Consider the following 24,973-nt stretch of genomic DNA (forward strand, 5'->3'; position numbering starts at 1 on the left):
GTAAGATAGATGCTGCCTACAGGAAAATTAAAGAGACCTTTGGAGAGAAGAGAACCACGTGTATGAATATCAAGAGCTCAGATGGCAACCCAGTTCTAAGCAAAGAAGGGAAGGCAGAAAGGTGGAAGGAGTATATAGAAGGTTTATACAAGGGTGATGTACTTGAGGACAATATTACGGAAATGGAAGAGGATGTAGATGAAGACGAAATGGGAGATACGATACTGCGTGAAGAGTTTGACAGAGCACTGAAAGTCCTGAGTCGAAACAAGGCCCCGGGAGTAGACAACATTCCATTGGAACTACTGACGGCCTTGGGAGAGCCACTCATGTCAAAACTCTACCACTTGGTGAGCAAGATGTATGAGACGGACGAAATACCCTCAGACATCAAGAAGAATATAATAATTCCAATCCCAAAGTAATCAGGTGTTGACAGATGTGAAAATTACCGAACTATCAGTTTAATAAGTGACAGCTGCAAAATACTAACGCGAATTCTTTAAAGACGAATGGAAAAACTGGTAGAAGCCGACCTCAGTGAAGATCAGTTTGAATTCCGCGGAAATGTTGGAACACTTGAGGCAATACTGACCCTACGACTTATTTTAGAAAATACACTCCTGGAAATGGAAAAAAGAACACATTGACACCGGTGTGTCAGACCCACCATACTTGCTCCGGACACTGCGAGAGGGCTGTACAAGCAATGATCACACGCACGGCACAGCGGACACACCAGGAACCGCGGTGTTGGCCGTCGAATGGCGCTAGCTGCGCAGCATTTGTGCACCGCCGCCGTCAGTGTCAGCCAGTTTGCCGTGGCATACGGAGCTCCATTGCAGTCTTTAACACTGGTAGCATGCTGCGACAGCGTGGACGTGAACCGTATGTGCAGTTGACGGACTTTGAGCGAGGGCCTATAGTGGGCATGTGGGAGGCCGGGTGGACGTACCGCCGAATTGCTCAACACGTGGGGCGTGAGGTCTCCACAGTACATCGATGTTGTCGCCAGTGGTCGGCGGAAGGTGCACGTGCCCGTCGACCTGGGACCGGACCGCAGCGACGCACGGATGCACGCCAAGACCGTAGGATCCTCCGCAGTGCCGTAGGAGACCGCACCGCCACTTCCCAGCAAATTAGGGACACTGTTGCTCCTGGGGTATCGGCGAGGACCATTCGCAACCGTTTCCATGAAGCTGGGCTACGGTCCCGCACACCGTTAGGCCGTCTTCTGCTCACGCCCCAACATCGTGCAGCCCTCCTCCAGTGGTGTCGCGACAGGCGTGAATGGAGGGACGAATGGAGACGTGTCGTCTTCAGCGATGAGAGTCGCTTCTGCCTTGGTGCCAATGATGGTCGTATGCGTGTTTGGCGCCGTGCAGGTGAGCGCCACAATCAGGACTGCATACGACTGAGGCACACAGGGCCAACACCCGGCATCATGGTGTGGGGAGCGATCTCCTACACTGGCCGTACAGCTCTGGTGATCGTCGAGGGGACACTGAATAGTGCACGGTACATCCAAACCGTCATCGAACCCATCGTTCTACCATTCCTAGACCGGCAAGGGAACTTGCTGTTCCAACAGGGTAATGCACGTCCGCATGTATCCCGTGCCACCCAACGTGATCTAGAAGGTGTAAGTCAACTACTCTGGCCAGCAAGATCTCCGGATCTGTCCCCCATTGAGCATGTTTGGGACTGGATGAAGCGTCGTCTCACGTGGTCTGCACGTCCATCACGAACGCTGGTCCAACTGAGGCGCCAGGTGGAATTGGCATGGCAAGCCGTTCAGCAGGACTATATCCAGCATCTCTACGATCGTCTCCATGGGAGAATAGCAGCCTTCATTGCTGCGAAAGGTGGATATACACTGTACTAGTGCCGACATTGTGCATGCTCTGTTGCCTGTGTCTATGTGCCTATGGTTCTGTCAGTGTGATCATGTGATGTATCTGACCCCAGGAATGTGTCAATAAAGTTTCCCCTTCCTGGAACAATGAATTCACGGTGTTCTTATTTCAATTTCCAGGAGTGTAGATTAAGGAAAGGCAAACCTACATTTCTAGCAATTGTAGACTTATAGAAAGATTTTGACAGTGTTGACTGGAATACTCTCTTTCAAATTCTAAAGATGGCAGAGGTAAAATACAGGGAGCGGAAGGCTATTTACAATTTGTACAGAAACCAGATGGCAGTTACGAGTCGAGGGGCATGAAAGGGAAGCAGTGGTTGGAAAGGGAGTGAGACAGGGTTGTAGCCTGTCCCCGATGTTATTCAATCTGTATATTGAGCAAGCAGTAGAGGAAACAAAAGAAAAATTGGTAGTAGGTATTGAAGTCCATGGAGAAGAAATAAAAACTTTGAGGTTCGCCGCTGACATTGTAATTCTGTCAGAGACAGCAAAGGACTTGGAAGAGCAGTTGAACATAATGGATAGTGTCTTGAAAGGAGGATATAAGATGAATATCAACAAAATCAAAACGAGGATAATGGAATGTGGTCAAATTAAGTAGGGTGATGCTGAAGGAATTAGATTAGGAAATGAGACACTTAAAGTAGTAAAGAAGTTTTGCTATTTGAAATAACTGATGATGGTCAAAGTAGAGAGGATATAAAATGTAGACTGGCAATGGAAAGGAAAGCGTTTCTGGAAGAAGAGAAATTTGTTAACATTGAGTATAGATTTAAGTGTCAGGAAGTCGTTTCTGAAAGTATTTGTATGGAGTTTAGCCATGTATGAAAGTGAAACATGGACGATAAATAGTTTGGACAAGAAGAGAATAGAATCTTTCGAAATGTGGTGCTACATAAGAATGCTGAAGATTACATGGGTAGATCGCATAACTAATGAGGAGGTATTGAATAGAATTGGGGAGAAGAGGAGTTTGTGGCACAACTTGACAAAAAGAAGGGACCGGTTGGTAGGACGTGTTCTGAAGCGTCAAGGGATCACAAATTTAGCATAGGAGGGCAACGTGGAGGGAAAAATCGTAGAGGGAGACCAAGAGATGAATACACTTAGCAGATTCAGAAGGATGTAGGCTGCAGTAAGTACTGGGAGATGAAGAAGCTTGCACAGGATAGAGTAGCATGGAGAGCTGTATCAAACCAATCTCAGGACGGAAGACAACAACAACAACAACAATCATCATCATTTCATCCCCATCGACGCGCAAGTCGCCGAAGCGGCGTCAGCTCGAAAGACTTCCACCCGCAGAACGGTCTACCTAGTAACACGACATTTACATTTTTAGAAGTAAATAGTAAATGACGACTTAAATCTGAAGTAAGATTTTTGCGCTATGATTAACAGTGAACAATTGATTTTCTTTAATAGAGAATGTCATTCATTGGCCGTATCGCCGGGTCTCTTCATTGTTATTTAGACTGCATTATTGAAATCCAAATTCAAAAAGTCAAGGCACCAACAACATTTTGGTTATGTTCTGTTCCTGTGTTTACTGTTTTCTGAGGCGCTACATTGTCTTTCGGCATAGTCTAATAATGAAGTTTACAGAAGAACACGTTAATCAAGATTTTTAGCAACAGAAAGCAATGATAAATATTTCAGGAGCTGCTTCTCAGTGGATTCTGTCTTAAGTGGTTCCAAATTGAAGGCTGCGAGAACGGCACGACCCACAGAAATTGAAAGTGGGTGTTGTTCCCGGCTGAGGCAAGGGAGTTCTTCGAATTCACCTAGGAGAACAAAGTCTCTGCAAAATAGATCGTGAGTGAAATAATTATTATGAATCTTCAAACTAAAAGTGACATTACTTCCCATTCTTCAAAACTAGACTTGGTGGACTGAAAGCTATCGGATTTAAATTTCACAGTCATTAACACACCGTCTCGCATTCGGGAGGACGATGATTCAAACCCGAGTCCGACCATCCAGCTAATTTTTCAGTTTTTCTTTTTCATTTTTTATTTTCATTCTAATCCCATAATATAAACTTCTAATAACTAAAAGCTGTTTCTCGTGACGCCACAACGTCATGAAAGTGTATGGGATGGTACGTAGTTGCGTACTCAGTAAATGTCGTAGTGATTGTTACATTTTTTTTGTGTTTCTTTGCATTGTCTGGTGACCACATCTTTGAAGGCCTTTCACGTCGCCTCGCGTTTTTATCAAATGAAAAATAATTAAAACTTTTGTACAGGTAAGTGAATATTTATATTCACCCGAACCCAGTCCCATTTTTGCGTAGAAGTCTGATAACAAAAAGCACTGGTAAGAAAGAGGCATCATGTGCAAGAGGAATGCGATTATCGGCAAATCACTTGAAGTCATGTCGTGCAGTCGGTGAATGGCATAGCGTACACTACAGGGACGCTTAATCACCGGAGTGGACGCCAAGGTAATATCACAGCAGAGCGGTGTGGCCTGCGACGCCAAGATTGGTGGACGTAAGAGTAAACTATGACGAATGATATGGGAGCTCTGTAAAAATTTTGACAAAATGCTGAGTGCACAGGCTAAGCGTCACTACTAAAGAACTTTTATTTTTAACAAGGCGTTAAACATAGCTAGAAATACGGAGCAATCAATGATAATATTCTAAGGTAACAGGTGAAGACGTAAAATGAGTGTAATAAAGGAATGATAACAGGACTCTTATTTCATTTAATCATTTAGAGCAAAGGTGCCTTTTATGCAATAGTTCCCTGATATGAGACACCCCAACTGTGCTCATGTTAGGAGTTGCACTCTGGTGGAGAGTTTCTTAAGCACGTCTATTGCGTGCCAGACGACGACACAGCTAGCAGGACGCCATAGTTGACCCGGACGCAGTACGTAGAGGTTGATACAAAATTTCTTGTGTTTGGAGTTTTTGCGACATCAGTGTTAAGACAATATTGCAACTTAAAGGTTATTACGTATAATTATGGACAATTAGGTTCATTTTCCAACGAATGTTGTTAGCAACTCTTTGTGTAAGATGGCGAAATTCCTAATATGCAATAATATGGGGATCCAAAACCGCGACAGTGTAGCATATTACGATAGTCACGATTTGTTATATGTAATTTACGCAATACTATCATGAGATAACAATATTTTATCAGTTCTTGTAGTGAAATTTTGGCAACTGCTTTTATTTTTTAATTCGATTAAATTATCTTAAACAGGGATTACTTCGACTAGCCTTATGATCAGAAATTGGAATGCTTTCTGGAACTTTCTTTCAAGGCAGTATTTTGCTCAGAAGTTGATCAATATTACTCCAAATCCAGAGTACTCCGTTCACAGTACTTATAAAAAATAATCTAACAAATAAACTCATAGAAGTTGAAGTCCTTTAAGACGTATGTCTGATTATTGCATTTATTCTTTGCAGATGATAATAGCACCTAAAAGGAAAAGGTGAGATAAATACGCCATGGTTCGTGCCATTACATGTGTGAGAAAAAAATGGTTCAAATGACTCTGAGCACTATGGGACTTAACAGCTGTGGTCATCAGTCCCCTAGAACTTAGAACTACTTAAACCTAACTAACCTAAGGACATCACACACATCCATGCCCGAGGCAGGATTCGAACCTGCGAATGTAGCAGTCGCACGGTTCCGGACTGCGCGCCTAGAACCGCGAGACCACCGCGGCCGGCCTTGTGTGAGAAAATGGCGAGATGGGGTACTTAAAAGCCTCAAAAGTTTTTGCTGTACCAAAACATAGTTTGGACAGTTATGTGAAGGATAAAACTCGTACACCCGAGAGGCTGGTTGGTGTTAATCTTGGCAGAAGGCCTGTTCTCTCATCTCACTTGGAAGATGAACTAGTGAAATACTGCCTTGCAATGGAAGAGCGATTTTATGCTCTTAAATGTAAGGACATACGAAGCATGGCCTTCTAGTTAGCTGTCAGGAATAGGCTGAAGAATCCCTTCAATTCAGAAAAGGCTTCAGCAGGAAAGAAATGGCACCGAGCTTTCCTTAAGAGACGGCTGGAGTGGCCGAGCGGTTCTACGCGCTACAGTCTGGAACCGCGCGACCACTACGGTCGTAGGTTCGAATCCTGCCTCGGGCATGCATGTGAGTGATGTCCTTAGGTTAGTTAGGTTTAAGTAGTTCTAAATGACCTCAAATGTTAACTCTCATAGTGCTCAGAGCCATTTGAACCATTTTCCTTAAGAGACATCCCATTTTATCAAGGAGAACTCCTCAGGGTCTTGCAGCAACAAGAGTGAAAGCTTTCACTGCAGAAAACGTGGGGAGATTTTTTGATATTTACGAATCTGTGCCATCTAAAGTCAACCATAACCCGTATCGAGTCTTCAATGTTGACGAAAGTGGGGTGACGTCTGTGCAGCACAAACACAGCAATGTTATTGCTATGAAAAGGAACAGACAAGTTGCTGCCTTGACTTCAGCAGGAAGGGGAAATCTCATCACAGTTGTAACGTGTATGAACGGAGCTGGCACTTATGTTCCACCGCTAATCGTCTTCCCAAGGAAGAATATGAAGCTGGAACTGATGGACGGTGCACCTGTAGGATCAATATCAGCTAGTCATCCAAGTGGCTGGACACAAACTCACATTTTTACTCAGTGGTTTGATCATTTTGTGAGTCATGTGAAGCCATTTTCAAATGAGCCTGTCATTTTGATTCTTGATGGGCAATATTCTCACACAAAGAATCTCGATGCGTAAGATACAGTGCGTGAAAGCAATGTTCGTATTGTATAGTGGCCACCTCACTCAACGCATAAAATGCAGCCACTTGACGTCGGATTTATGGGGCCTACTATGCCCAAGAGATAGAAACGTGGTTGGGAAGTAACCCAGGTCGTGTTACCACCCCATTATTAATAGCCAGGTTATTTGGGGCACCGTACTACAGAGCAGCAAGAATGGAAGCATCTGTGAATGCCTCCAGGAAAACAGGCCTCATCCCATGCAACAGAAACATCTTTAGGGAACATGCATTTTCAATTTATCGCCATGCTGACGCTTTTCAAGAAAGAGATGCCAAAAACGAAAATGAAACTACTGATGGTAATGGTCAAGCCGTCAGCCTGGCAGACATCAGACGTCTCCCAAGCATCGCAAAACCACCTGAAGATAGTGAAATAGGTCAAACATCGCACTCGTGCTCTATTGCGTTACTAACTTCAACTCCTTATGTGAAGCAATTGCGAGAATCTAAACAGAAGAAATCAGAGGCTGAAACTAAGAAAAAAGCCAGAAAGTTATTTGGGGAGAAGAGTGGGGAATCTTGAAATCGTAGGCCTAAAGCAGAAGAACCGTCTAGTGACTCGGCATCCGATGTCCATCTTGATGACAGTGGGGATTCAGACAGCAGTGATGACGATGACGCAGAATGTGTGTTCTGTACTGGGCGCTATTCTGAAGATAAACGTGGGGAGAAATGGGCACAGTGCATGAAATGTTATCGCTGGGATCATGAAGACTGAGGTGTCACAGAAGGCAATTTTGTTTGCCCCGGACGTCGTAAATATAAATCTAAGTAGTGTGAAATGAGTGAAGGAGAACAGAAATGAATGAACATGTAAAAATTGCATATTCGTATGTCATTATTCTGTAGTAAAATAATTAAAGCAAAATGTTATTATTGTCTCATATTAGGAAACTTTGATCTCATTTCTACGAAATGCCTTGTTTGTGAAGATTTAATAACTACTCTGGAAGATTGTTTATGATTGCAAGTACGATAATTGTATGATAAAATTAAATAATGCAGGATATTATTACTGTCATAAAATATACAATTGCACTTACATTTATGTCTTTCAAATGGGTTTACAAAATTGTGTTTCGTATTAGGCACTTTCCTCTACGTACAAATAAACGTCAAGAGAAGATCTGCGCTTTCAAGTGAGCTCACCATGATCTTGAAGGTAACATAGAATAGATTATACGTATCTGTACCAGACTAATTCGTCAAAGTACGAGAGCGTGCTGAAAAGTAGCGCCTCCCAATATTTTATTCTGTTCTCAATGTCGGCAGAGGTCGTGCGTGCCATGCACGTTACTCGATCGGCTTTCCCACTTCGCTGATGCTGCAACCTTTTCCCGTAGAGGGCTCCAAATAGTAGCGTGTAACACGACAGTTTGTAACACAACTGTGTCGTTGTGTGAGAAACAGCGTGCTGTAATTGAGTTTATAACGGCAGAAAACTTGCCTCTAATTGCAATCCATAGGAGGACGAAAGCTGTGTGTGGTGATGATTGCATCGAAATCGGATAATGTGACAGTTTATAAAAGCAGGATTCACCATTTTGAACTAGAAAGTAATAGAGCATCGGTGCAGTTCTGCCACAAAGTATGCCGACGCATAAACCGTTCGAGAGCATACCATCAGATGCGAAAGTCAGTGGCCTGAACTCAGTTCCATTTAGTTTTCATCTGTTTACAAAACGTTGAAACCTTCCCGTCTAATATTGGATGAACGTTTGCTTGCTGACTGAACGCTGCGTCTCTTAAAATCTTTTAACTGCTGCTCTGTCAAGACTACCTGCTGATTATTACGACGAAACATAAAATGTGTTGTCGCCGTGGCCCTCAGTCGTTACCTGAAATTATTAAGACTGATTCTTACCTTTAATTATTTATACTGGATCGCCATCTGACTGCTACAGCAAACTGTGGAATGAATATACTTACTTCTCTTTAACATAATTATAAGCTGCTGGTGGAGTTTCATAATACTTTGTGACTGGAATTCTTTAAGTTGAAGTTAATTTAGATTTGATAAAAGCTGAAGCTCAGTTTAGACTTTTCTTTTAAGATAACAATAAATTCCGTAAAGCATTTACGTGAATGATTTTGGGATAGAAAATTCTTAATGCATTTAATCTGGTAGAAGTTAACTATATTCTGAGAACGATCTTGACAAACAATTACAAGGGGTATAGTTCTTTACAAAAATTCTTAAAAACTAGCATTGCGCTACATATAGCGAGTGGCTGGCGAGCACACCGCTTCTTTCAAAGTGTTAATTCATACCTCGCTTACAGCGACCTCCTCTCATGTCTCGCTAGCTACGACTGCCTCGTCTCACATCTTACTCGCAACTGCTCGCTTCCAACGCTCAATGCTACAAAAGTGCGGTCTCGCCGCCAACAATGGTTTTTGGTGCAGACAATCCCTGCTACCATTACAGATGTATTACTGCGCGCTGTTTCCCGCTCTTTCTCAAAATGTATCTATGCGCGATTTCCCGCTCTTTCTCAATAATACACAATGCAATTTAATTAACAAAACAATTTAAATAAGAAACAGTTCAGATAATTACATGCTAAAACAGTTTAAATACGCCTATTACATAATTACATATGCCGCTACTCGGCTTTCTTAAAATTTTACTACGTTGTTGAGTCATATGGACTCAACATAAGTATAAAATTTGATTATAGAAAATAGTTTGAACAAAGTGTATACACAAATGCTGTCATACAAAATGATTTGTCTATCTCTAATAAAGAGAATATGTAAATAGAAAGGGTTTTAGTAGGAATTGTACATCAAGTAAAATTTGGTTCCCTTAAATTTAACAACAAGAATAAGAGTAAATGTGAAAATCAATATACAGATCATATGAAGCAATTGAAAGTTTACATTATGAAACATTTAATTCAAATTGGCATCTCTTAGTACCACAATTAAGGAAGGTACAAAAGGAACTGGATAGCATGGTCAAAGCACTGGCAACTGTCTGTGAATGCACTCAAAAGTCTGTTCCTTTCCCTCACATAACACAACACCAGGTTTCGCCATGTGGTTCCATCATCGCCTTGCTCCATAGTTTTAGTGTACCCAAACACTAAGTACGTCGTCGAATAGCCTGAGTTGCCGCAGCCACATCAGGATTAAGTTCCATCTCCAATGGTCCATTAAGGTTGGTGGTGTGCATCTTGGTATGCAAACACCTATTGTCGTACATCATACTGTGGTGTGTATCTAGGTATGCAGGCACCAATTGACATACATCGGGCTGTGGTGTGCATCTAGGTATGCAAACACCTCGTCGAGAACATCATTGGTTGAAGTCACGTGTTTCACAATTCACTGATTCTGTGCTCAATAACCATGGGGATGCACAGGAATTAAGGTACGGGTAAAATTGTTTTGGCAATGGGTTCACGGACATTGTTGGTACCATAATTTGACTACCAAATAATTTTCCCTATGACAAAATATGTTGTGTCGTAATTTGTAACAATATGTAGTTTTAATTTAAGAATTCTTCCAGAAAATTATTCCCATATATAAAAGACATAAAAGTTCCTACTTATTCAGTATTTGATAGTATACAGATTTGTTATAGAGAAGTACATTATTACTTATTCTGTATTTACATATCTTAGTTTCTTACATCATTAATTATAAATTTTGTTGACAATGCATTTCTTGACTTACTGTCCTAAAATTTTATCTTCCATTCAGGGGTGTAGTCGTCAGTTATGAGTCGTCAAATGTCAGGTCATAATATACAATAAAATTATTGTCATAAAATTATTTAAAGTATTCTTTTGCAGCTGAAAATTAAGGTAAACATTATTCTGGTTAGACATTGTAATGTGTGGTCCCCATCCATAGTGTTGCAATGTGTCACATGCTAGCAAAATTATTTCTTAACATTATACATTTCTTATATACTAACATAACATACACATTCTTCTTCTGCATCTGTGTCAACTCTCTGCATAACCTGTTATAAACATTCAGCATTAATTAACGTCAGCGCACGGCATGACTTATTATAAAACATTCAGTATTAATTATCGTCAGTGCACGGCATGACTTCAATAAACATCTTCTGGTACTTCTCGTCCGCTCCTGGCATGACCTATAAAACACTTTATCATAATATTAACTGCTGCAAAATCACGTCAGCTCCCGGCATGACCTATAAAATTTCTGTAATGACAATTAGCGTCAGCTATCTGCGTGACCTAAAGATTCACATCCTTATTCTAACTAAAACTACGTTTCATTTACTTACTTCTCTTTAACATAATTATAAGCTGCTGGTGGAGTTTCATAATACTTTGTGACTGGAATTCTTTAAGTTGAAGTTAATTTAGATTTGATAAAAGCTGAAGCTCAGTTTAGACTTTTCTTTTAAGATAACAATAAATTCCGTAAAGCATTTACGTGAATGATTTTGGGATAGAAAATTCTTAATGCATTTAATCTGGTAGAAGTTAACTATATTGTGAGAACGATCTTGACAAACAATTACAAGGGGTATAGTTCTTTACAAAAATTCTTAAAAAGTAGCGTTGCGCTACATACCTAATTTTCCATCAAAATTACATAACTATATTCTGAGAACGATCTTGACAAACAATTACAAGGGGCATAGTTCTTTACAAAAATTCTTAAAAACTAGCATTGCGCTACATATAGCGAGTGGCTGGCGAGCACACCGCTTCTTTCAAAGTGTTAATTCATACCTCGCTTACAGCGACCTCCTCTCATGTCTCGCTAGCTACGACTGCCTCGTCTCACATCTTACTCGCAACTGCTCGCTTCCAACGCTCAATGCTACAAAAGTGCGGTCTCGCCGCCAACAATGGTTTTTGGTGCAGACAATCCCTGCTACCATTACAGATGTATTACTGCGCGCTGTTTCCCGCTCTTTCTCAAAATGTATCTATGCGCGATTTCCCGCTCTTTCTCAATAATACACAATGCAATTTAATTAACAAAACAATTTAAATAAGAAACAGTTCAGATAATTACATGCTAAAACAGTTTAAATACGCCTATTACATAATTACAACGTTAAGATTGCATTCGAGGACTTCACTTTGATGGTGATGAAGCGGTGCAAGGGGGGATGACGCTGTGGCTCCATTAACAAATTCAAACGTTCTACAGGGACAGTATAAACGAATTGGCATTTGTTTGGGAGAAATGTGTTCGTCACCTGGGTGCCTATGTTGAGAACTAAATACGTAGACGTGAAGAATAAATATATGAAATGTTAATAAAGTTTGTTTTATTTTAAAAATTGTAACAGTTTTCACATAAAAAATTCGAAGGCATTACTTTTCAGCACCCCCACGTAGAAGATATACCGGGTGGTCCATTGATAGTGATCGGGCCAAATATCTTACGAAATAAGCATCAAACGAAAAAACTACTAACAACGAACTCGTCTAGCTTGAAGGGGGAAACCAGATGGCGCTATGGTTGGCCCGCTAGATGGCACTGCCATAGGTCAAACGGATATCAACCGCGATTTTTTGATATAGGAACCCCCATTTTTTATTACCTATTCTTGTAGTATGTAAAGAAATATGAACATTTTAGTTGGACCACTTTTTTCGCTTTTTGATAGATGGCGCTGTAATAGTCACAAACGTATAAGTATCCTGCACGACATCATCCAAGTTTCCGGACCGTTTGCCGGATAGTTACGTTATTTAAGGTAACAGGAACGTCAACCACGACCTGCAACAAATGATGAAGCCAAGTAGGTGTTTTAACTGCTGTCGCTGTTAACCCGCACATCAGTAGCAGACAAACTGCATGAAAATCGGGAATCTCTAAAACGTCGGTGTTGAGAATGCTACAACATCATCGATTACACCCGTACCATATTTCTGTGCACCAGGAATTGTATGGTCATGACTTTGACCGACGTGCACAGTTCTTCCACTGGGCACAAGAGAAAATACGGGACGATGACAGATTTTTTGCACGCGTTCTATTTAGCAACGAAGCGTCATTCACCAACAGCGGTAACCTAAACCTGCATAATATGCACTATTGGGCAACGGAAAATCCACGATGGCTGCTACGAGTGGAACATCAGCGAACTTGGCGGGTTAATGTATGGTGCGGCATTATGGGAGGAAGGACAATTGGCCCCCATTTTATCGATGGCAATCTAAATGGTGCAATGTATGCTGAGTTCCTACGTAATGTTCTACCGATGTTACTACAAGATGTTTCACTGCATGACAGAATGGCGATGTACTTCCAACATGATTGATGTCGGGCACATAGCTCGCGTGCGGTTGAAGCGGTATTGAATAGCATATTTCATGCCAAGTGGATCGGTCGTTGAAGCACCATACCATGGCTCCCAGCTTCACCGGATCTGACGTCCCCGGATTTCTTTCTGTGGGGCAAGTTGAAGGATATTTGCTGTCGTGATGCACCGACAACGCCTGACAACATGCGTCAGTGAATTGTCAGTGCATGTGCGAACATTATGGAAGGCAAACTGCTCGCTGTTGAGAGGAATGTCGTTACACGTATTGCCAAATGCATTGAAGTTGACGGATATCATTTTGAGCATTTATTGCATTAATGTGGTATTTACAGGTAATAACGCTGTAACAGCATACATTCTCAGAAATTATAAGTTCACAAAGATACACGTATCACATTGGAACAACCGAAATAAAATGTTCTAATGTACTCTACGTTCTGTATTTTAATTTAAATAACCTACCTGTTACCAACCGTTCGTCTAAAATTGTGAGCCATATGTTTGTAACTATTACAGCGCCACCTCACAAAGCGTAAAAAGTGGTCCAACTAAAACATTCATATTTCTTATGTACTGCACGAGTATGTAATAATAAATGGGGGTTACTATTTTTTTTAAACGCAGTTGATATCCGTTTGACCTATGGCAGCGCCATCTAGGGGGCCAACCATAGCGCCATCTGGCGTCCCCCTTTAAGCTAGACACGCTTCGTTCTTTGTAGGTTTTTCGTTTGACTCATATTTCGTGGGATATTTGGCTCCGTCACGATCAATGTACCGTCGTGTATTAGAAAAATTGGTTCGTGATTCGATGATCATGATTTAAGTCTAAAAGTCCAGGTTAATTCACTAAATCTTCATTGCTGTAGCATTACATCATACGAACAAATATAAAAATTCATTACACAAATAAACGTTTGAAAATTAACGCTATTAACACTTAGAAGTTCAAAAATAGAAAAATTCAGTAGACGGCGCGACATAGCATCTCATTAGGACTGATCTTTTGGATAAGCTGCGAACAATAGTCTGATACGAACAGTCGGATGTATGGGATATCGTTTTCGGTTCGCCAAGGACGCGCCCAGCCTGGTGCGTGTAGTGGCCCGTGGCCCCCGGTACTGCGACGAAGCCCCTGGAGACAGCCGCAGCTGTCAGGCTCACTCACGGCGCAGCCTTGGCCTATGCGCCGCGTATAGAATTACTGCACAACAGATACGAGCAGGCCGTTGCATATTCAATGACGGCGCGCCTGGCGCAGATACGCGCAGCTATCGTGCCTGCCCGGGCCACATCTGCTGTTCTGTTCCACGAGCAGACGGCGACAGTGGCGCCGGCTGTGGCACTACCTACAAACCGCGCGGCATGTGTAATCTGGGTTGTCAGCAAAGAAGGCCCGAAAAATAAACTAGAACGTACCTCCAAGTTACTTACTACATCTACACCTAGAACCAGACTCCGCAAGTCACGGTATGGTGCACTCCTTTCTGTTACACTCGCCAGCAGAACGAAGGAAAAACGACTATCTAAATGCCTACGTACGAGTCCTAATTCCTCTGATCTTATGTTCGTGTTCCTTACGCAAGACGTTCGTTGGCGGCAGTAGAATCTATCTGCAGTCAGCTTCAAACGCTGGTTCTCTAAATTTCCTCAGCAGCGTTCCGTGAAAGGAACGTCGATTTCTTTCCAGGGATTCCCAATTTTGTTCTTGAAGTATCTCCATAATACTCGCCCGCTGATCGAATCTATCGATAACAAATCTAGCAGTTCACCTCTGAGTTGCTTCTATGAGGCTCGGGAACCCAAACATTCGAACAGTATTCAAGAATTGGTCTCACCTAGTGTCCGATAGGCGATCCTTCTGTAAAAATTATACCAATAGACCCTAATGTCGTACTACCGTCCTTACCTGCTTGTTCTATTTCACATCGCCCCCCAACATGAACCATGGACCTTGCCGTTGGTGGGGAGGCTTGCGTGCCTCAGCGATACAGATGGCCGTACCGTAGGTGCAACCACAACGGAGGGGTATCTGTTGAGAGGCCAGACAAACGTGTGGTTCCTGAAGAGGGGCAGCAGCCTTTCCAGTAGTTGCAGGGGCAACAGTCTGGATGATTGACTGATCTGGCCTTGCAACATTAACCAAAACGGCCTTGCTGTGCTGGTACTGCGAACGGCTGAAAGCAAGGGGAAACTACAGCCGTAATTTTTCCCGAGGACATGCAGCTTTACTGTACGATTAAATGATGATGGCATCCTCTTGGGTAAAATATTCCGGAGGTAAAATAGTCCCCCATTCGAATCTCCGGGCGGGGACTACTCAGGAGGATGTCGTTATCAGGAGAAAGAAAACTGGCGTTCTACGGATCGGAGCGTGGAATGTCAGATCCCTTAATCGGGCAGATAGGTTAGAAAATTTAAAAAGGGAAATGGATAGGTTAAAGTTAGATATAGTGGGAATTAGTGAAGTTCGGTGGCAGAAGGAACAAGATTTCTGGTCAGGTGACTACAGGGTTATAAACATAAAATCAAATAGGGGTAATGCAGGAGTATGTTTAATAATGAATAGGAAAATAGGAATGCGGGTAAGCTACTACAAACAGCATAGTGAACGCATTATTGTGGCCAAGATAGATACGAAGCTCACACCTACTACAGTAGTACAAGTTTATATGCCAACTAGCTCTGCAGATGACGAAGAAATTGAAGAAATGTACGATGAAATAAAAGAAATTATTCAGATAGTGAGGGGAGACGAAAATTTAATAGTAATGGGTGACTGGAATTCGAGTGTAGGAAAATGGAGAGAAGGAAACATAGTAGGTGAATATGGATTGGGGCTAAGAAATGAAAGAGGAAGCCGCTTAGTAGAATTTTGTACAGAGCACAACTTAATCATAGGTAACACTTGGTTTAAGAATCATGAAAGAAGGTTGTGTACGTGGAAGAACCCTGGAGATACTAAAAGGTATCAGATAGATTATATAATGGTAAGACAGAGATTTAGGAACCAGGTTTTAAGTTGTAAGACATTTCCAGGGGCAGATGTGGACTCTGACCACAATCTATTGGTTATGACCTGTAGATTAAAACTGAAGAAACTGCAAAAATGTGGGAAATTAAGGAGATGGGACCTGGATAAACTGAAAGAACCAGAGGTTGTACAGAGTTTCAGGGAGAGCATAAGGGAACAATTGACAGGAATAGGGGAAAGAAATACAGTAGAAGAAGAATGGGTAGCTCTGAGGGATGAAGTAGTGAAGGCAGCAGAGGATAAAGTAGGTAAAAAGACGAGGGCTGCTAGAAATCCTTGGGTAACAGAAGAAATATTGAATTTAATTGATGAAAGGAGAAAATATAAAAATGCAGTAAATGAAGCAGGCAAAAAGGAATACAAACGTCTCAAAAATGAGATCGACAGGAAGTGCAAAATGGCTAAACAGGGATGGCTAGAGGACAAATGTAAGGATGTAGAAGCTTATCTCACTAGGGGTAAGATAGATGCTGCCTACAGGAAAATTAAAGAGACCTTTGGAGAGAAGAGAACCACGTGTATGAATATCAAGAGCTCAGATGGCAACCCAGTTCTAAGCAAAGAAGGGAAGGCAGAAAGGTGGAAGGAGTATATAGAAGGTTTATACAAGGGTGATGTACTTGAGGACAATATTACGGAAATGGAAGAGGATGTAGATGAAGACGAAATGGGAGATACGATACTGCGTGAAGAGTTTGACAGAGCACTGAAAGACCTGATTCAAAACAAGGCCCCCGGAGTAGACAACATTCCATTAGAACTACTGACGGTCTTGGGAGAGCCAGTCATGACAAAACTCTACCAGCTGGTGAGCAAGATGTACGAGACAGGCGAAACACCCTCAGACTTCAAGAAGAATATAATAATTCCAATCCCAAAGAAAGCAGGTGCTGACAGATGTGAAAATTACCGAACTATCAGTTTAATAAGTCACAGCTGCAAAATACTAACGCGAATTCTTTACAGACGAATGGAAAAACTGGTAGATGCGGACCACGGGGAGGATCAGTTTGGATTCCGTAGAAATGTTGGAACACGTGAGGCAATACTGACCTTACGACTTATCTTAGAAGAAAGATTAAGAAAAGGCAAACCTACGTTTCTAGCATTTGTAGACTTAGAGAAAGCTTTTGACAATGTTGACCGGAATACTCTTTTTCAAATTCTAAAGGTGGCAGGGGTAAAATACAGGGAGCGAAAGGCTATTTACAATTTGTACAGAAACCAGATGGCAGTCATAAGAGTCGAGGGGCATGAAAGGGAAGCAGTGGTTGGGAAAGGAGTGAGACAGGGTTGTAGCCTCTCTCCGGTGTTATTCAATCTGTATATTGAGCAAGCAGTAAAGGAAACAAAAGAAAAATTTGGAGTAGGTATTAAAATTCATGGAGACGAAGTAAAAACTTTGAGGTTCGCTGATGACATGGTAATTCTGTCAGAGACGGCAAAGGACTTGGAAGAGCAGTTGAACGGAATGGACAGTGTCTTGAAAGGAGGATATAAGATGAACATCAACAAAAGCAAAACGAGGATAATGGAATGTGGTCAAATTAAATCGGGTGATACTGAGGGAATTAGATTAGGAAATGAGACACTTAAAGTAGTAAAGGAGTTTTGCTATTTAGGAAGTAAAATAACTGATGATGGTCGAAGTAGAGAGGATATAAAATGTAGACTGGCAATGGCAAGGAAAGCGTTTCTGAAGAAGAGAAATTTGTTAACATCGAATATAGATTTAAGTGTCAGGAAGTCATTTCTGAAAATATTTGTTTGGAGTGTAGCCATGTATGGAAGTGAAACATGGACGATAACTAGTTTGGACAAGAAGAGAATAGAAGCTTTCGAAATGTGGTGCTACAGAAGAATACTGAAGATAAGGTGGATAGATCACGTAACTAATGAGGAGGTATTGAATAGGATTGGGGAGAAGAGAAGTTTGTGGCACAACTTGACTAGAAGAAGGGATCGGTTGGTAGGACATGTTTTGAGGCATCAAGGGATCACAAATTTAGCATTGGAGGGCAGTGTGGAGGGTAAAAATCGTAGAGGGAGACCGAGAGATGAGTACACTAAGCAGATTCAGAAGGATGTAGGTTGTAGTAGGTACTGGGAGATGAAGCAGCTTGCACAGGATAGAGTAGCATGGAGAGCTGCATCAAACCAGTCTCAGGACTGAAGACAACAACAACAACAACCTCAACATCACGTCTAGATAATTAATCATCGTTAGTGTCTCATGCAGCACACTACTATTGCTGTATTAGCGCAATATGTGATTGTTGTTCTAGAGCGAGCTGCAGTTACCGACTTGTAACATAATTTCACATCACCGACATGTGCCGCTATTGGAAAAGGCCTCTTCCATGCTTCTTCCAACATCAATATCTTCCATATTATTCATCCAAGAGATTTCTGCTTGCTTCTGGATATTACATTAGCTGATTTCTCATATCATCGCAAAAATAGCCGGAGACGTTTATTACAATTCGATTAAACTATTCGTGATAAATAAAAGAAAACAAAACAACAGCACAACATCTAACAGTAACCGTCCAGAATAGTCTAAAGTTAAATGAGCCCATGAAACTACCTGTAGAAAAAGCAAATTTCAGGCGCTATTAAGTGGAAGAATCCCACGCAACAGTAATTAATCCGTTGTTGTTATATTTGGGGGTAGCGGACCAAACAGCGAGGTCATCGGTTCCATTGGATTAGGGAAGGATGGGGAAGGAAATCGGCCGTGCTCTTTCAAAGGAACCATCCGGGAATTTGCCTGGAGCGATTTAGGGAAATCACGGAAAGCCTAAATGAAGATGGCCGGACGCGGGATTGAACCGTCGTCCTCGCGACTGCGAGTCCAGTGTGCCAACCACTACGTCACGTCGCTCGGTCAGTTAATCCTTGAGAAACGTGAGTTGGAAGAAAACCTGTTCGACCGATTTTTGAGTACTGTTTGTCAGTATGGGATCCTTCCCGCATAGGATTACCAAAGGAAATAGAGAAGATGAAAAAAGAGCTCTGCATTTCCATCTGAAAATGGATTTCAGATAAATCCGAAACCGGTAATAGTCTGTTTTAATAAAGTTTTTTAAATCGTGCATGTGGCCGGTTGCTGTTTAAATTATAAACATTATCAAATAAATTTGGTATACAGATGATTTGGTATTAGTGCAAAACGACAATTACCGTGAGGGTAAGATCCCGTTAGCACTCCAGTTTGTGAGGGAGGGAATGTGGTGACGTGTTGGCATAGGTGTGAAACGCCTGGAGCAGTTTCAAGCAAACCTGTTAAGCTCAGCGAGAAAAAAATCTGGTCACCACAGTACGCACCAACAGATGAATCGTTAAGCCTTTCAGATGTCGCAGCGACTGATCGCGTCACGTGCTCAACCGCATTAGGCAGTAGCGATCTACGGTCGCAGGTTCGAATCCTGCATCGGCCATGGATGTGTGTGATGTCCTTAGGTTAGTTGGGTATAAGTAGTTCTAAGTTCTAGGGGATTGATGACCTCAGATGTGCTTAGAGCCATTTGAACCATTTTGAGCAATAGCGATTGGTGAAACATTTATGTTTCAGGCGGACAGTGTATGTCAACATTGTTCAATGTAAGGACGTGACAGAGTGGCAGAAAGGGCAAAACGTGACGTTAGGGTTTTGGACGGAGAAAGGTCAAACCCGATAGGAACTGTTGCAGGCAGTGAATATCACAACCTGTTAGCGAGAGAACACTGCGATGAGAACTGCATGCAGTGAACACTGAGAGTCAGTCATCTCACAAGAGGCCACTGTTCACACAGACACATAAAGAGGACAATAGCAAAAATCACCGGGCTGGATGAAACGTCACTGGTTTTCTGAACACTCGCTCATCCTATTAAATTTCGACTTTCCTGCAAAATCACCAGACTTGAACCACATAGAAAATCTGTGTGACAGTTTGGAACAGCTTGGTAAAACGCCGACTTCTGCATTCCTGATTTCGCGATCAAATCCTCAGCGAGTGGCTTAACCAGGATGCGACGTATATGCGGAACCTTGTGGACTCACTTCCTAACTGAATTCACACGGTTATCAAGTACAGGGTCGGAATTACACCATAGTAAATTATGCTTGTAATGATTTCTCTATGGATGATTAAGTTTTAATCCGGTGAGCTTACACAACTGAGTTATTTCGTTTATTTAACCTTGCAAGATTAGGGCCATCAGGCCCTCTCTTGTAGGTCTCTCTTAGGACTGGTCCTAATCTTGTCAGGCAAAATTTTTCACTCTACGGGTTTGGTGCAGATAGCAAGTGGGTGGCGTGAAAATAATCAAAAACGACTAATAGTGTGTTGCATCCATACTGTTCTGTGAGGCTAAGTTGACTGGTGATACTGATCCATAAGCGTGAATGGGACAGTAAAAGTTGGAAGAGGAGTAAATGTAAAGTGTAATTGTGGAATGTGTGCAGCAGTTTCAACCAAACATCGTACACACACCTCTTATTATCCGGGAAAACGCTGGGAATAAGACATGCCTAGCTGCGTGGCAGTAACATGGAACAATAATCGAAGATAACTCATAGTAGTCTCATATCCAAATCCGCTGTAACAATATACTGGTGACAGTTCCGATGATATTCACCTCCAATGGCGACGCAGAGATGGGAAGGGAATGATATGTAAAAGGTATGCGGCTCTGACCAAAACTAGTGGCCAGTTAAAAGTTTTCAAGGTCGCCTCTATTAAAATGTTAAGTTATTTACCGGGCGGTATTGCTATACAGAACGAAAGACAGGTGTCATTCCTTTCCCTGTCTAATATAAAAATGGGATAAATAAATAACCAATATTTTGAAGAATCAGCCTCAGTTGCACAAATTTTATGGTCTTTTCCAGGATTCGGCTAAATTAATCTAGCCTTCTTCAGAAGCATAAAATTACTGTAACAGGCTGTCGGTTGACAGTTACCGCTGCTAACCGACCGCGTAATCAAGAGATGCCGAGGCAGTAGTTTTAATTCGACATGGTACCACGGTACTATAGGTTTTAATTTTAATGTTGATTGTGCCTTACTCTGGCATGTTAGATTAATTTTATGCTTCTGAAGAATGCTAGATTAATTTAACCGATACCTGGTAAAGACCAGAAAATTTGTGCAATGGAGGCTGATTCTTCTAAATATTACTCTATCACAGTTGGTGACGGAGCTGCAATATGCTAGAAATTCTTAAATAAATAACCGGCTACCGCTGGGTAATCGATAGTTAAGTGGAGACTCAACCAAAAAATTTAACTTTTCTTCTATTTTCCCGCTTTCAACCGAATTTTAAAATCGTGTCTATCACGCAAAGATGTAGCATTAACGAAGCTTTGAACTCCAGATCTTCATTGGTTTCTGAGTTTTGAATTTTTAATATAATTTTAACGTATTTTTGAAAACCACCTTTCGTGATAAGTCATCATTTTCAGTCTAGATTTTGTAGATACATTTACAAGAGATTATTCAATAGTTCTGTGCAATCATAGTGCGATAAATGTCATTAATTTACTTACTTTAATTTTTTCAAGCTTCAAATTTAAATTTTCTTCAATTATTGGTCTATAAATTTGATAGTAACATAGACTTGAAAATATGCAAATACCTCAAGACTGCTTCTTGCAAAACTTTCATTGAGATTGGTTAATATTTAGGATAAAAAAGTTAGCACTCAACTTAGATAAAGAAACTTACCGGAAAATGGGTTTTAAGATTTTATTAAAAATGTATGCTAGCACAATACACTTATCCATTAATATTCACCAGCACCATCGGTTTCCTCTACCTGCTCCTGTAAGACTTCTTTTTGTTATAATTTGTATACCAGGGTAGCTTCCTTCTTGAATTTTTCCTTCTCTGGCGAGTATCTTGTGGACCGCTTGATCCGCCCTTGAGATATAGATAAGCAGGAGGGTGAGAAGGGAGTGCTGGGACTCCTGCTTTTTTCGATCTACGAACATTCCTAAATGAACTGCGAAACAGCTTCTGCAATACCCAAATGTGTCTTCTTTTCTTTTTTTATATTTGGGTCACTTAGACCAAATGACACTATGCAAACTTTCATTTGCATTTTGCGTCTTGACATCTGTACATCTTGCAGCGGTGCATCAGATAGCAGTCTCTGGCGGATAGGTACTATCTTGCCACAATGGCAGCTGTCACTGGGTCACAGCTCTTTGCACTGATCGTAATTCAATTATTTCTTAGACGAGCTTGTAATTCGAACACAGACAAATCATTTTGGGGTTTAAGAATGAACACTGCACTGATGTAAAATAGCAATTAATATTTTCGAAAAACTTAATGTTTTATCCTGGAGTCTTTCCTTAATGTACTACGGAATAATCTGTCTAGGAAGCCACATACTCATTACCTCCCCCAGAGTGGTGATTGCTCCTGTCACGATTAGAATATTATCTGCAGTCAGACCAAATAACAGATCGAAAGTTGTAAGGTGTCAGGCAAATCCAACACCTTCCATGAAAACCCTGACATGATAAGCAAATCCAGTAGTATGTCACATAGCTCCGAATAAATCGTGATATTAAATTAAGCAAAGTAATACGAGTAACGAGTGAGCAAATGGAATACCACAGACTAACACCAAGAACGCCTAAATGCATGTCGTACCTTCCCACCGTGAGACCGACACAGTTCCAAGAGGAGAAATAAGAACAGAAGGCGAGAGCAGAACTGTGTTGAGCTAGAAGGCCCTACGATAAGGGACGGACTGGACACCCACGTCGCCAGCTAACCACTGCAAACTTTAAAAACATTGCCTCACCACGAAAAGTATAATGTTTCTCATTAGATAGACAGAATTTTTGTAGGCGGAGCTTAAGGTTAACATTGAGACCCTGATTGGTCAGATGAAAACATAGCCAGATAGTTTTTTTAAACCAACTTCGGTAAATTGTAGTAAGGAGAAGTTAGGAGAGAGTTGCTTCCGAGTAGGCGAGGTGAGCGGAGCTGTGCTGCCCGCCGCTGCCTTGACGCTGCCTAAACACCGACAAGGTAATGAACGCACGCGATGCCACATTTTTGAGTGCATAAGGCTTCACTCAGAACTGCAAAAGTCTCATCTGTTACACCCCCTTTTGCGTAATACTAGTGTCGATCGTTAATTAAAACTCATGGTGTTCACATTTGCCACTTGAAGTAAAGATCTGAAACGCGATTATTTTTCTGTTATATAGTTATTGAGAGGCCACATCAGCCACTGTAATTTACGACAAGTTAGATAAGTAATTAAAGATAATTGAGGGTCACTGTAGACCATTTTGATAGTTTGCTCTTTTGTGAAACTTAATTTAAACCTAGATTATAGATATGATATGGCATAGGTCATCCTTTGATCCATTGTAGAATTTGGAAACCCACTCAGGGAATATTCGTTCACATTTTTGTTGAACGCAGTTGGTTTTTACCATCCTGTATTAAAAAATTTCCTTTTATCAATAGTGCAATTTATAAACGATGTTTTGTGGCTAGAATAAAATTTCCAGTGGTAAACGTAACTGTTTTTTCGACGTTATTCTACCAGCTAACTAAAAATAGGAAAGCCTTGAACCCCTTCCACTAAATTTAGTTAGTATTAAGATTCTTTTACAGGGAGTGCAGTGGAGCTGACGCTGAGATCATTAAGTATTTGATTATATTATCGCTAGTCTCACTGAACTCTTCTGAATTCTACATGTCATGTGTGGTCTGGCGTCTCCTTACCAGCAACAGGTCCCAGGTTCAAACTAGTCAATTCCCTAAAAAACACTGAGAGCGCCGTTGCGCGAAAGTGGTAGGGAGACACGATATATAACAAAAAGACACCACCATGAATATTTAGAAAGTTGTTTAAGTACTGTAATTTCATTCTAAGGTATAATGTTGGAGAATATTTTGCGGCAAATCAGGTACAAGGAATTTCATTAGGTAAAACGTGTAGCCATATGTTGTTTTTGTTCATGTGCTTCAAGCGTACTGCTAAACAACTGACTGTGAAGTCTTACTCTCGTATTGCAATATTTGTTATTTGCAGAATGCGCTTCCTTGAAAAGAAGTTCCTTCTCTTAGTACATGAAAAATCAGAGACGCATGCCATTCCAAAATATGTGTCTTATTCAGTAAGCATTTCCAACAGGCTTCTGCAATAATTAATAAGGTACCTCTTATCTTCAAGACCAAATTTAAGGTTTTTTCCATTGAAATCTACTGTTATTATCTGCAGAATACGTTACGTCAAATTACTGTGAATGCCTACAACATGAACATTGCCGATATAGATATGGCCACTGCGATCCAGCAGTGGCAATGGTTTCTGCCGTAAATAAAGCATTATCCTAACTACAGTGCCATTTAACGACTGTCATCCCGGAATGTAGATGTGGCCTGCTCACTCCAGCTATTAGGAAAGTAATGCGACAAAGCGATTTCTGCACCACTCTGCATTGTTGCCAGATAGCGGCGATGAATTCATCCAAGATGGCGGTGTGTAATCTTGGCAATACTGCAGAATGGTGCAGAAAGCGCTTTTTTCTATTACTTAGGAAGCGACCAGCAAGTCAGTCTAATGACTACTGCTGTGCAGCAGTGTACGCAAGAGATATTAATTACAGCTGGGCTTCAAGTGGATGACGTGGCTGTCCTACTGACATCTGAATCAGGGGGCACTTTACAGTGCTTCAAGTGCATTTTTGTCTCTTCAGTAAACTGTGTTGCATTTGGCGACGAGAGACGGTGATTCCACTTGAACTTACCATAGAATAAGTGTTAACTGAACTCAGGTATTAAGTCGATGGTCAGAATTTGTTTCTGAGAATTCTGAGTGTGGGTAATGTTATGCAGACCAGTAGTGACTGTGTTATAATATTAGCTAAAGAGTTTATGCTTACACTTGACACCAAGTCAAATCCACCAATAGCTGAAGTGCAAGGGGCTCAAATGCTGAAAAA

Source organism: Schistocerca gregaria, chromosome 8, assembly GCF_023897955.1.
Source record: "Schistocerca gregaria isolate iqSchGreg1 chromosome 8, iqSchGreg1.2, whole genome shotgun sequence".
NCBI lineage: Eukaryota > Metazoa > Arthropoda > Insecta > Orthoptera > Acrididae > Schistocerca > Schistocerca gregaria.